Raw genomic sequence first — 12,311 nt, 5'->3', positions numbered from 1 at the left:
GGGCCATCTTCATACTTGGTACCCTTTCCTGGCATAGAATAACAGAGTACTGATATAAAAAGGACTGTCTTTTTGAAAAAAAAAATTATTTTTTTATCCAAAGTGTTCCCAAGTACCATAGTCCTTCATCTCTGGAAATATTGTGGCTTTCAGGGTCACTGGCTGTGTGTCATATTCTCATAGAGAGCACAATTCATCGACTGTGGATATTCTTGGCATTCTCGGTGTTGTTCATGGCTGTTTTACCTCATGAGCTGTGTGACACCTTTCATTTTAAAAAATGCTCTCATGTTTCTGAGGACGGTGTGTCAAGTTATTGGGTCTGTGACTGGCCTTGCAGCTGTCCACCGGCTAGAGCTCACGTGTAAGTGGACACAGTTGTCAGTGTTGTGATGCAGGTTAAATGAAATTTAAAAACCGGTGGTATCCAAAAAACCATCTGGTAGAAGGATTATTTTGTTTTGTTTTGTTTTGTTTTGAATTAATGAGGCAGAAACACATGCTGTGAATAATGACTGCGAGCAGCCGTGGTTTTTCTGTGAGGAATGTCCTCAGTGTTAGCACCGGCAGGAAGATAACATGTGTCATATTCGTTTTTTAATATTAGTATTTGCATAGAATGATTTCAGGGAGACATACTGGGTTTTCTTCCTTACTGGTTATTATTGGTTGATGATCCTCCTGCGAGGGCTTATGATATTAGGTGAAACCATGTGAAATGGCTTTTTATGTAGGCAATTTTATATGGCTCTAGGAAGCAAGAAATATTTTAATTAGTTTTCTCTATATCATTGTGAGTCTGCCACAAATGTTTTAAATTAATACATATATTTAGAAATTGGAACTTGAAAGGCAAAATTCATTTGGTCTCACGCTTGCTGTGGTTTTACTCTTTCTTGTTGCCTTCGTGCTCTCAAGGAAATGAAAATTCTATTTTCAGAAAATCTGACATTTGTCATTTTGTAGCCCCTTGAGAGGTAAACAAGTAAAAAATAGGAATATTACTTACTCAGTCGTGAGTTAAAGTCATCTTTAGATCCTTCTAACAATAATTTAGACTTGCAGCAGTTCCTTTATGAGTTTTTATGAATTCTTTTTTCTATAGAGAAGACAATTTCATCCCGGGAATGTATTACAAGTATTGAAATGCCTTTCCCCTCCCCCTCCTTCCATATTTCTCCATTTGCAGCTTCAGCTGTACATAAAGGAGCCCTGGTAGCTTCTGCTGAGACTTTTCAGTAGAAAATCCTTCAAAAAAGAAAAAAGAAAGAAAGAAGCAGCTATTTTGAAGACTGACTTTCTAAAATTATATTTAGGTAAGTTAATTTTAGATGTCATCCCTTAGAGCTGAAAGTAAACACATTTGATTTAATCATGTTAATCAAAATGTATTTGCATTCAAGTGTTCTTATATATCAGTACTTCTAGATGGATTTAAATTATATTGACAGAAAACATCCATTTCTTCACATTTTTAAATACCAGTCAGGTTTTAGAACCTGGTCTACAGCATGGTTGTTTTTTGGGGGAAAAATGTCGTTCAGCCAAGGCTGATCTTGTTTTTCCTTTATTCTTTAAGCCAGGAGCAATTACTTTTCATTTCAGGATTAAGAGGCTGTAACATGGCCATTCGTCGCCGAGGCTCCTGGTTTCAGCATGTCTCCTTGGTTCCCAGCCAGTCCTGGGTGTTCAGGTAGCAGCTGGAGCTGGGAGTGCCTCTCCAGTCCACATTCTTTGGCTATGAATTTTGCAGCCCTGTTTATCTGATGGAGACCTCCCCACAGCGAGTTGCTCATGGTACTGTCACACAGACCTTAATGAATGATATGGAAAGATACTGAATATTTTTCCTCCAGGAATGCCAACCCATCCTACATGCCAACCAGTCCCCTCACTTTGGCCGATCACTGCAGAAAGCCTGGTGCTGAGCTCCGAGGAGACCTGTCCCACACAAACCAAACAGGATGCCTACAAGTCCTCTCTATGGGGCTGTCACCCAAGCCTGTTCAGGGAATTTTCAACAATTGCATCTGCGCAGACATTGATTCTCACTTCTCTGCACTAATGATTTACTTTGGTTTATACCTTCAATCTGTGTATGTTATCACCAGCTTCAGCACACAAAGATCTTCCTTCTCTTGAAATCATGACTTTACTTGAGTTAGCTTGGGGCGGCTTTTAGAGCATGGCTTTCTCACTATGTCATGTGTCTTCATTTTGCCTTCCCAAACCAGACCATAAATTCCTTGAGAGAGGAGATCCGGAAACTGATCATACCTTACATAGACAGACAGATAGCAGCAAAGACAAAAACAACCACAAAAGGACCGTTGTTGCTCTTAGTAATTGAGAAAATTTACCTTAACATGTTTAGAAGACTCTAGATCATTTGCTCTGACTTATGTCTCTTCTCCTTTCCCCGGCCTGCCCTCTGCTGGAACTGCTAATGAGGGCCAAAGCAGGACATGGTGTGGGAAACATTGGGAAAATGGGGGCTTGTCTGATTGAAAAGCAAGTTGAACCACTGTCATTTGTGAGTCCACATCCTAGATCTTTGAAGCTCCCCGTTATTTGCCTTTGGGTAACTAGTTATCTCGTTACAAGACCACTTAGTGGTTCAGCTGTGCTTGGGGATGTGATTCCGCCCACTGGCATGAGATGGGCCACATGACTTTGTGTGTCTTCCACTCTTATGTGCTTCTTTCATCTCTCTCTTACAGCCTTCCAATAGACACCAGATCGCAGATGCCCCGTCCCAAACATAAATCCCCTCCTGTTTACCAATCCCTCAAAACCTTCATGACCTTCATATATAACGGGCATTTTCAAGGATCTGGCAAGACTGCCGGTTTGGTAATGCAAGGCAGAAGGTAAGCGTGAAACTCTAGACTGGTTTCCTGTTTCGAAGGGGAGCAGGACGTGACAGATGCTGAGCCAGTCTGTTTGCGCTTGGAGAGGAGAAGCCAGAGTGTCTGATCACTAGATGACCGCTCCCGCGTGCTGGCTCAGGGATGGTGCGAGCAGTCCCAACCCCCCTCCCGCTCTTGGTCAGATGGCTACATGTTATGAAAAAAGGGAGGAAAAGCATGTTTTTCACTTTTGTTTTATGATTAAAAGAGGCACTCTCTGGAGAGGCAGAATCCATTAGCTGAATCCATTTCAGTATCTATGGTTAATTAATTTGGACAACGTTAATGCACTTTTATTATGTAGCCTTTAAGAGCAATTCTGGTAAACGTCCATCCCATAAATACTAGCACTCCTTTATATGTATGAAATCCTTTTTGGAAGGGTGAGTCTGAATTGTTATGCAGATATTAATTTGCACACAGCACTGACCAGACAATACAAAAATGCTTCCTCATAGTTTGAACATTGCTTGATACATTTTGAAGTGGAAAAACTCTTGGTTATGACACTCTGTGTTTTACGTCAGTGAATAATTCCGTCTGGTTGCCTCCCAAAGTGTAACTTTGAGAAGCGGTTTTGTCATACTCGGAGCTGAATAACTGATTTCTGCATTTCATTCTGTAAATTAAACACAAGACTTTGAGTTACTAGGAGAAATAACACAGTTAGCCAGTAAACCTTTCTACAAAATGACAGCATTTTAATTTATCGTATGCATTAGCACTTATTCATGGCTAAGATTTCATCAATCAATTTCCCATTTTAAAAAGATGTCTCTGAAAACAACAGTGGAGAGATCTTGAGTTCCAAAAGGGATGTTGCAGAAGGCAGCATCAGGTCTGGCATTTGGGGCAGGTGTTTAACTCAATTGTTATAGTCAATAATCATGCAGTTCTAAGTATAAATCCACTTTTTTAAAGTGTCTACCTAATGAGCTGATGTTCTTGGAATGTTAGAGTTTTAAAAAGAAAATACTTAAATTTAATTATTGAAGAGCTGTGCTACATTTGTTCAAAATTATAACAATGTCTGATATTATTTTAAAATAATAAATTTATTATTTATTTAATATTAATTACTTAAAATTTAAATTAAACATATTAATTATTTAAAATTTAAAATAGTTATCTTGCTTCTTTGTTGGGCTTCTACACTGCTTCGGGTTTTTCATTTTGTTTACAGTAGTACATTTCAATAGTTGGCTTCAGAGTAAATGAGTATTAGTACATTTTGATATTTTTATTAATTAGTTGCTTTATGAAAATGTTCTAAACTGAAAATTACTACAAAATAGAAGTTTTAAGGGGCGCCTGGGTGGCTCAGGTCCTGATCCCAGGGTCCTGGGGTTGGTCCCACATCGGGCTCCCTCCTCAGTGGGAAGCCTGCTTCTCCCTCTCCCACTCCCCCTGCTTGTGTTTCCCCTCTCGCTGTCTCTCTCCGTCAAATAAATAAATAAAAATATTTAAAAATTTTTAAAAAATAGTTATAGCTTGAGGAACACAAATGTTTTGCTATGAAACATCATTTAACACATAGGCTTGGTCTTAACCTTTTTCCAGGTAAACTTCTACTAAAAATAGGGTTTGTGTGTACTTCAATGGTATGTAGACAGCATGACTACAGGTTTGTTCATTTTAAATGCCACTGATAGCGCCATCCAGGTCTGTATGTGAAAATGTTAATATTTTATAAGAAACTTCATTAACAGGGCCACAGAGGAAATGCCAGGGCCTCCATATCAATGGTTCAATGAAAAAAATTAGAAAGGTCTCTAGCTTAGCAATGCTTACTTACTTATGTCTTTTGGAATTTTATTGAGGCTTCAGAAATGGAACAAAATCTTGGCTGTACTTTCTCTTTTCATAAAAATTTTTTGTTTATATGAGATCCATCATTTATTTTTCAGTTACTGTTTTAATGCCATAATTGGGGTAGTCAGAATGTTCTAAACCTAAATCTTCCTCCTTAATACTTGGGCTCACTTCCACATTTTTTATTGTCAACTGGAGAATGATTTTTGATCTCTTTTTACTTTTAGAGCAATTGTACCTGCATTATCTTACTATACACACAAAAGCTTTTTGAATAAGTAGGGCATCACAGGACACTGGAAAGAGCACAGGCTCAGGCAAACCTGGATATGAGTCAGAATTCTGTCACTCAAGCTGTATGACCTTGGTCAGTTCATTTAAGCTCATGGCATCTCAGCTTCGCCATCTATAAAATGAGGAGCATTCTGCAGATGTCACAAAGTTGCTGTTAGGAACTAGGATAATGCATATTAAGCATTAGGCCAGTACTTGGATTAAAGTAGGTGTGAAATAACGAGCTGCTATTATTATTTGCCATATATTCCAGATTAGGAAACTGAAACACAGACATATTAAATGGCCTTGGTCAACTTCGGAGAACTGGGGCTCCCAGTTATTACTGGAAAACTGCAGCCTTACCTCTGATCAAGCCTCACTGAGAATGAAGTTGTAGGACACACAAAAAATGCAAAAGGTACAGAAAAATCAGGAATACTGAAGCAATCAGATAATCAATATCTACGTATTGAACACCGTGGATATATAAAGTATTCTGTGTACAAGTTGGGGTACTTTGGGTTGCAAGTGGCAAAATCCCAACTTGCCCACACAAAAAGGAGAATTTATGGGCTGGTGTAACCCAAACCCAAGTGTAGGGAACTGGGGCTGGAGATGATGAAGTCAGCATCAGGAACACTTTTCAGGCTTATACTCTCTATTTCTGACCCGTGTTTCTGGTTCTCTTTGCAGATAGTTTTCTCCATGCCACGGGGAGCATGGCTTCTAGTTGCTTTGGTCTTTCATCTCATCCTAGCAGCCCTTCTACCATCAAAGAAAGAAGATTTCTTCCCCTTTGGCTCCATCCTATAAACAGTCTCAAGAATGACTTACACTGGATCAGCAGAGGTTGCATACTCCTTCCCCAACCAGACACCAAGCCAGGAAGATGGGGTAATATCCCAATGTATTAGCTAGAGAGTAAAAACTTAAATTTATTTCTTAACATGCGTGCCTTTTAATAGAGAGACTTGTAAACACTTGGGTACTGTCTTACAAAAAGCAGAACTCTCTAAAAAGGGTGACTGGAGGCTGACGCAGATCGACATCCTGTTGTATGAGAAAGTCCTGGGGGAATTTACTCCTCTAACAGCTTGCTTAATGTTTTTGCTTCCTGTGGAGTGGGCTGGGGTGGGAATTTAAAGCAGACTTCTAAATTGAGTTCTGCAGTGGAGGAACTTCTCTTAAAATCTCTGCTGGAGTTACTTAAGACATTGAACTGTCGGGGTGCTTAAATGACTCAGTCATTTAAGCGTCTAACTCTTGATTTTGGCTCAGGTCATGATCTCAGGGTCCTGGGACTGAGCCCCATGTTGGGCTCCATGCTCAGTGGGGTCTGCTTGAAGTTCCTCTCCCTCTACCCCTCCCCTGCCTGTCTTCCTCAAATAAATTAATTAATTAAAAAAAAAAAAAAAAGACATTGAGCTGTTTGCTCTTGGTCCCAGTACTTCAGTGTCCTCTCACTGTTACATTTGTGGGAGGACATGGTATTATATTAGAGATCTGGAGAGCTTGTGACTGGGTGCAGATCCAGTGTTTTGACTTTTTATGCCAACATCAGCATTTCCCCCACTTGTTTCACATTTCTCTTGTCAGCTGGGCCCTCAGTTCAAGGTTACCTTGATTACTTTCTGGTCTTTTTATTTTTATTTATTTTTAAAGATTTTATTTATTTGTTTGACAATCAGAGATCACAAGTAGGCAGAGAGGCAGGCAGAGAGAGAGGGGGAAACAGGCTCCCCACTGAGCAGAGAGTGGCTTCAACCCACTGAGCCACCCAGTGGCCCCACTTTCAGGTCTTTTTAATCAAAAATCTTTCTTAGCTATTTTTACTTAATGTTGTCTCTTACCTGATATAGTTTTTGGAATATACAGGTGAGGTTTGGTGGGGCCTGGAGCCCACAGCCAAGAAAGAAATCTTTTTTTAAAAAATTTTATTTATTTGACAGACAGAGATCACAAGTAGGCAGAGAGGCAGGCAGAGAGAGAGAGAGAAGCAGGCTCCCTCCTGAGCAGAGAGCCCAATGTGGGGCTCGATCCCAGGACTCTGGGATCATGACCTGAGCCGAAGGCAGAGGCTTTAACCCACTGAGCCACCCAGGTGCCCCACGAAAGAATTCTTGAGATGACTTCAGTGCACAGTGGTGGTTTCATTAAAGCACAGGGACAGGACCTGTGGGCAGAAAGAGCTGCTGCTACCCCACGCCCACCCCGCTTCCTTGCTCCCCCACTGCCCCCAGGCATATGAAGGACAGCTGATTATATACTTTGGGGCTGGAGAATTAAAGATAAAGGAACTTCCAAAAGGCTTTCATGCGCTAAAGAAGACACAGGATGCAGGAGGCCTTACTATTGTCAAACTAAGATGGTTTTTCCCTCTAGCAAAGAATTAACATTAAGACATTATACTCTGCTGCCTCAAGTATTTGTCAATGGGCTGCAGGTTACATGGACATTTAATTTGATCTACATTTCCTTCTGCCTTTGTTTCCCACATCATTACCCATTACTCTTTTCTAGCACTAAATTCTTTCCTCTCTCACCTCCCTAAGAAACTAACACCATCCAATACTCCAACTTCTATTTACATCTTGGATCACCTCTCTCCACTGCTTCTTTCTCCACATATCTACCTACAGTTCTATCCCCTAATGATATCATCAAAAGAGGGAATATATGTGGAAGTACTCTATGTTCTTAAAGTGGAATAAAAATATGAAATAACATTGTTTTCCTATCTTCACAATCATCTCAAAAGATTATCAATGTAATGCATTTTTTTAGTTTACTTTCTCACTATTCAACTCATTACTTAATGTCTTAAAATCTGATGTCTCTTAACCTATTTGGGGAGAGGGGTGTCCATATCTTTGTTGACCCTTCTTCCAGCACATGGCACATTTGACTTTGCCCTCCTCTTTTGGTGTTTGCAACTCACTGCCTTGGTTCACTTTCTGTTTCTCTGACTACTCTTCTCTCTCTTTTAATGCCCATCTGTTTCCTTCTACCTCTGAATGTGAGTGATCTCCATTATTCTGCCCTGGTTCCTTCTCACTACACCCCTTCTCTCTTGTTCTCATAAGTACTACTTCTTCTTTTTTTCTTTTTTCTTTTTTTTTTAAGATTTTATTTATTTATTTGACAGAGATCACAAGTAGACAGAGAGGCAGGCAGAGAGAGAGGGGGAAGCAGGTTCCCCGCTGTGTGGAGAGCCCGATGCGGGGCTTGATCCCAGGACCCTGAGACCATGACCTGAGCCAAAGGTAGAGGCTTTAACCCACTGAGCAACCCAGGCACCCCGCTCATAAGTCCTTCTTGAAAAAATCCCAAATCTCTCTCTTCCCTTCAATGTGTTAAATGTCTGCTGATAATGATCTCATTAGCCCCCAAACATAAGGTATATAAAATAAGCTCTCACCCCATCCTAAATACCTTCTACTCTATCTCAGCCAACAGTGTCACTTTTTCTACCCACTCCCCTAGGCTTGAAACCTTGGTTCCCTCTTTGATTCCTTGCTCTTTTATCCGTGATTCCAATTTAAGCTATACTTTTAAGAACATGTTGTTCTGTTCACCTACCTTCTGTTCACTGTCTCTCCCTTCTGCCTTCTCTTTCTTCAGGCCAGGATAGTTCAGGCTGCTGGAATAGCACTCAGTCTATTATTCTGCTTTTAGTAAGGTTGTCCAAAAGTATTTTGTGGCCATACTTTTGTTTTTTCTCTTCCTCATTCTTGATTCTTTCCCTCTTCTGAACTGAATAATGACTTGAACTTTATTCATAAAGATCACTAAATCTTCTACACAAATACCTTTCTCAAAACCAAAATATACACTAACATGTTTAGAATGGCCTATATAACCTGTATAGTTAGGTAACGGTCAGATGTAAGCTGAGCGTTGACTATAAGCATTGACCTTAAAAAATACATTTCATAGCTATGTGTTTCATTGATGTAATTTGCACCTTCAAGTGAATAACTTCATATGAGGATAACATTTCAACCATATTTGATTTAGAAAGCTAAAGTTCTTTTTTTAAGATTTTATTTATTTATTTGACAGACAGAGATCACAAGTAGGCAGAGAGGCAGGCAGAGAGAGAGGAAGGGAAGCAGGCTCCCTGCTGAGCAGAAAGCCCGGTGTAGGGCTCGATCCCGGGACTCTGGGATCATGACCTGAGCCGAAGGCAGAGGCTTAACCCACTGAGCCACCCAGGTGTCCCGAAAGCTAAAGTTTTGAGGATCTACTGATGGGCTAACAAATGTGCATTAAGCATATTATTTAAGTTTTGATACATCTCCAACAGTCATCAGCATATAATTCCAGTTTAGATGTGAACTCATCAGAAATATCATCCCAGTCTCTAGGGCTCATGTCGTCTTACTGTATTTCTGCAGATCCTATTAATAAAGAATGATTAAGGACAGCTTTGTTTTTCCCAGTTGCAATATTAAAGATGTATGTTGTAATAGTAGCATACTGTGCAGCTATAAAAAAAATAAACTAGAGAGGTTCTTTATATGCTTATATGGAAAGATATGCTTGTATGGAAAGATCTCTGTTATAAACTGAATGTTTGTGTCCCCCAATGCAATTTCTTATGTTGAAGACTTAATCCCCAATGCTATGGTATTTGGGGACTAACTAGGGTTAGATATGGTCATGAAGGTGGGATCCCTGCTCTTATAATAAGAGACACTGGAAGAACTACTGTCTCTTTCTGCCTAGTGAGGACACTGTGAGAAGGAACCCTCAGCAAGCCAGGAAGAGAGCTCTCACCAGAACCCAACCACGGCTGGCACCCTGACTTCAGATTTCCAGTCTGCAGAAATGTGAAAAAATAAATTTCTGTTGTTTAAGCCATCTAATCTATGGGGTTTTGGTATGGCAGCTCAAGCTGATTAATACAATCTCCAAGATTTACTTTTAGATAGGGGTAAAAACCAGTCAAAATAGTGTACCATTGGGGTGGAAAAAAACTGAAAAGTATCTATCCTTGTACTGGCTTGTGTATACTTTCTAAAACTCTTGAGACTGAATGAGAAACTAATAATGTTGGTTACTTGTTTTGGGAACTTGGCAAATAGAGGGCAGGAGTGGAAAGAAGACATTGATACATATATATCTTTCTGTATTTCTTGATACTTGGACTATGTGAATGTGCCACCACTTCAAAAATTAAGTAAGTGAAATTTATTTAAAAAATAACAAATCCATTCGGAAAAACAAGATTATATTGAAACAAGGAAAATATTGATTATGTTGAAAGAAAATTGCTGATTGGGAGAATAATTATGACAAAAGTTGACATTTGAGGATGAAGGACTATTAAATTATAAAATTTATATTATATATAAATTTTATTAATATATATAATATATAAACAATTATAAAGTTATATTAAATTGCTTTCTGGGTCGGTTATTTCATGATTGCTATGATATGTAGATATGTAGTTCCGATTGCCTACTGCCCTTTCCTGGGCTCTGCATTGATTACTGACGGTAAAGCTTGAAATACCCTATGTAACATGCATTTGATTGAAGGATAATGGCCATGGGTTCTCAAGTACTCTCTCAGTAATGTCCAGGTGGGCTCTCTGAGAATAAAGACTTCTTCACCTTCCCTCAGTTGGTGGTCCTATCTTCAAGGACAACAACTGCTGAGAAAAGGACCAAGCCATTCATTTGAAAGAGGTCAGTGTGTCTTCTTTGGACAAAGACGTAACTTCTCTGGAAACTTACCTTGGTCAATTAAATGTCCAATTGTTTTAGGAACATTATATCATACTACCCTGGAGTGTTGTCCTTAAATTTAGTTCTGATCATTTCCTTGCTTTTAACTTCCATCAAAGATTCTTTCTCCATTGGTCACCTGACCTAGCTCTTCATCCCCATCAACTCTTCTTTTTTTTAAGTAAGCTCTATGCTCAAGGTGGGACTTGAACTCTGATATCAAGAGTAACATGCTATCTTGATGGAATCAGCCAGGCAACCTCTCCCATCCATCCTCTCATTTTGAGTTGTTTTTCCATGATCCCAAAGTGCCTTTCTTTCTGTCCCCACACCTTCATAAATGTCATTTCTATTGCCTGGACTGCCTTTCTATTTGTTCCTTTTGATGAAGCTCCCCCAAAGGGAGATGAATATCTTTCCTGACATCGCTCTAAATTTTTGAACAGCATTGATATACTCGATGTGCTTTTTACTTCTTGCCAGATTCAGGAAGTTCAGGAGCCACATAGCATATTCATTTTACATCCCCAATGCTGGCATCCAGTAGGCACTTGTTGGTTGAATAGGTGAATAAATATACACTCCGGCTGAAATTTTAAAGACAAAAATATCATAGTAGCCTATAATAAAATCCTAACCAATGCTTAGGGAAAATGCTTCACAGGAGGATTCTAACTCTCTGCATTGCAACTGTATTATTCAAGTCCTGATTGACTTATAAGAGCTGAATTCTGTCGGGACAATTCTCCTTGAGCCTTTTGATTTGGGGGCGGGGGGGGGAGCTTTCAGTTTTGTAGATATTTCATGTGTGTTTTGAAAACTCTACTGGGCATCCCCATACTAAAGCATCTCTTTGAGGATCTTCTTGGTTTAAGAGCATTTTATTTCTAGGGTGCCTGGATGGCTCAGTCGTAAAGCATCTGTCTTCAGCTCAGGTTATGATCCCAGGGTCCTGGGACCAAGCCCCGTGTTGGGCTCCCTGCTCAGCAGGAAGCCTGCTTCTCCCTCTCCTACTTGCCCTGCTTGTGTTCCCCCTCTTGCATGTCTCTCTCTGTCAAATAAATAAATGTTTTAAAAAAAGAGAGAACATTTTATTTCTAATATTTTAAAGTATAGATGACAGCTCTCAATCCAGTAGATTTTCATTCTTATCTCCAGAAAGCCACATTTTTTATGCTTTGTAGTAAAGTAAGTTGTCTATCTATTGGAGGCACCCTGTGTAAGTGAGCCTTTGGCCAGAACCTCAGATCCACATTGGCTTGCCCGAAAGCAAGACTGATAGCAGTGTGATTTCTTCACTATAGATGTTACCTTTCTCATGCCTCTTTCCCAGAGATATTCTTTTAATATATTGTGAAATTTGCAGAAAACAAATCATTAATATTTTCTAACTGAAAGAACTCATCACTTTTTGGAGGGTTTCAGCTGTGTCAATAAGACACTAGTGAGGCAGATATTAGAATGAGGCTCATTATCGTTTATAAATTCAGTTTAATCTGAATAAAGTAGATAAAAATAAATACTTGAACTCCAGCCATTCAGACATACTTATATAAACATGGCCTCATAATAATTTGTT

General features: G+C 39.5%; 1 long non-coding RNA gene across 6 annotated transcripts in view; it reads left to right on the top strand.

Moving 5' to 3' along the window:
- The window catches only part of LOC131809337 (uncharacterized), a 113,141-nt gene that overhangs the window by 79,218 nt on the left and 21,612 nt on the right, over nt 1-12,311 (top strand). For 4 of the 6 annotated variants that reach the window (XR_009345136.1, XR_009345134.1, XR_009345133.1 and 1 more), the window contains 3 exons: nt 1,190-1,316; nt 2,721-2,870; nt 5,691-10,315. This is a non-coding gene — a long non-coding RNA (uncharacterized LOC131809337). Of the gene's footprint in view, nt 1-1,189; nt 1,317-2,720; nt 2,871-5,690; nt 10,316-12,311 lie in introns of those variants that run through there. The other 2 variants (XR_009345135.1, XR_009345137.1) reach the window with 2 other exon arrangements.

The sequence above is a fragment of the Mustela lutreola genome, chromosome 10, assembly GCF_030435805.1.
Source record: "Mustela lutreola isolate mMusLut2 chromosome 10, mMusLut2.pri, whole genome shotgun sequence".
NCBI lineage: Eukaryota > Metazoa > Chordata > Mammalia > Carnivora > Mustelidae > Mustela > Mustela lutreola.
This window is presented reverse-complemented; position numbering and strand designations above follow the sequence as displayed.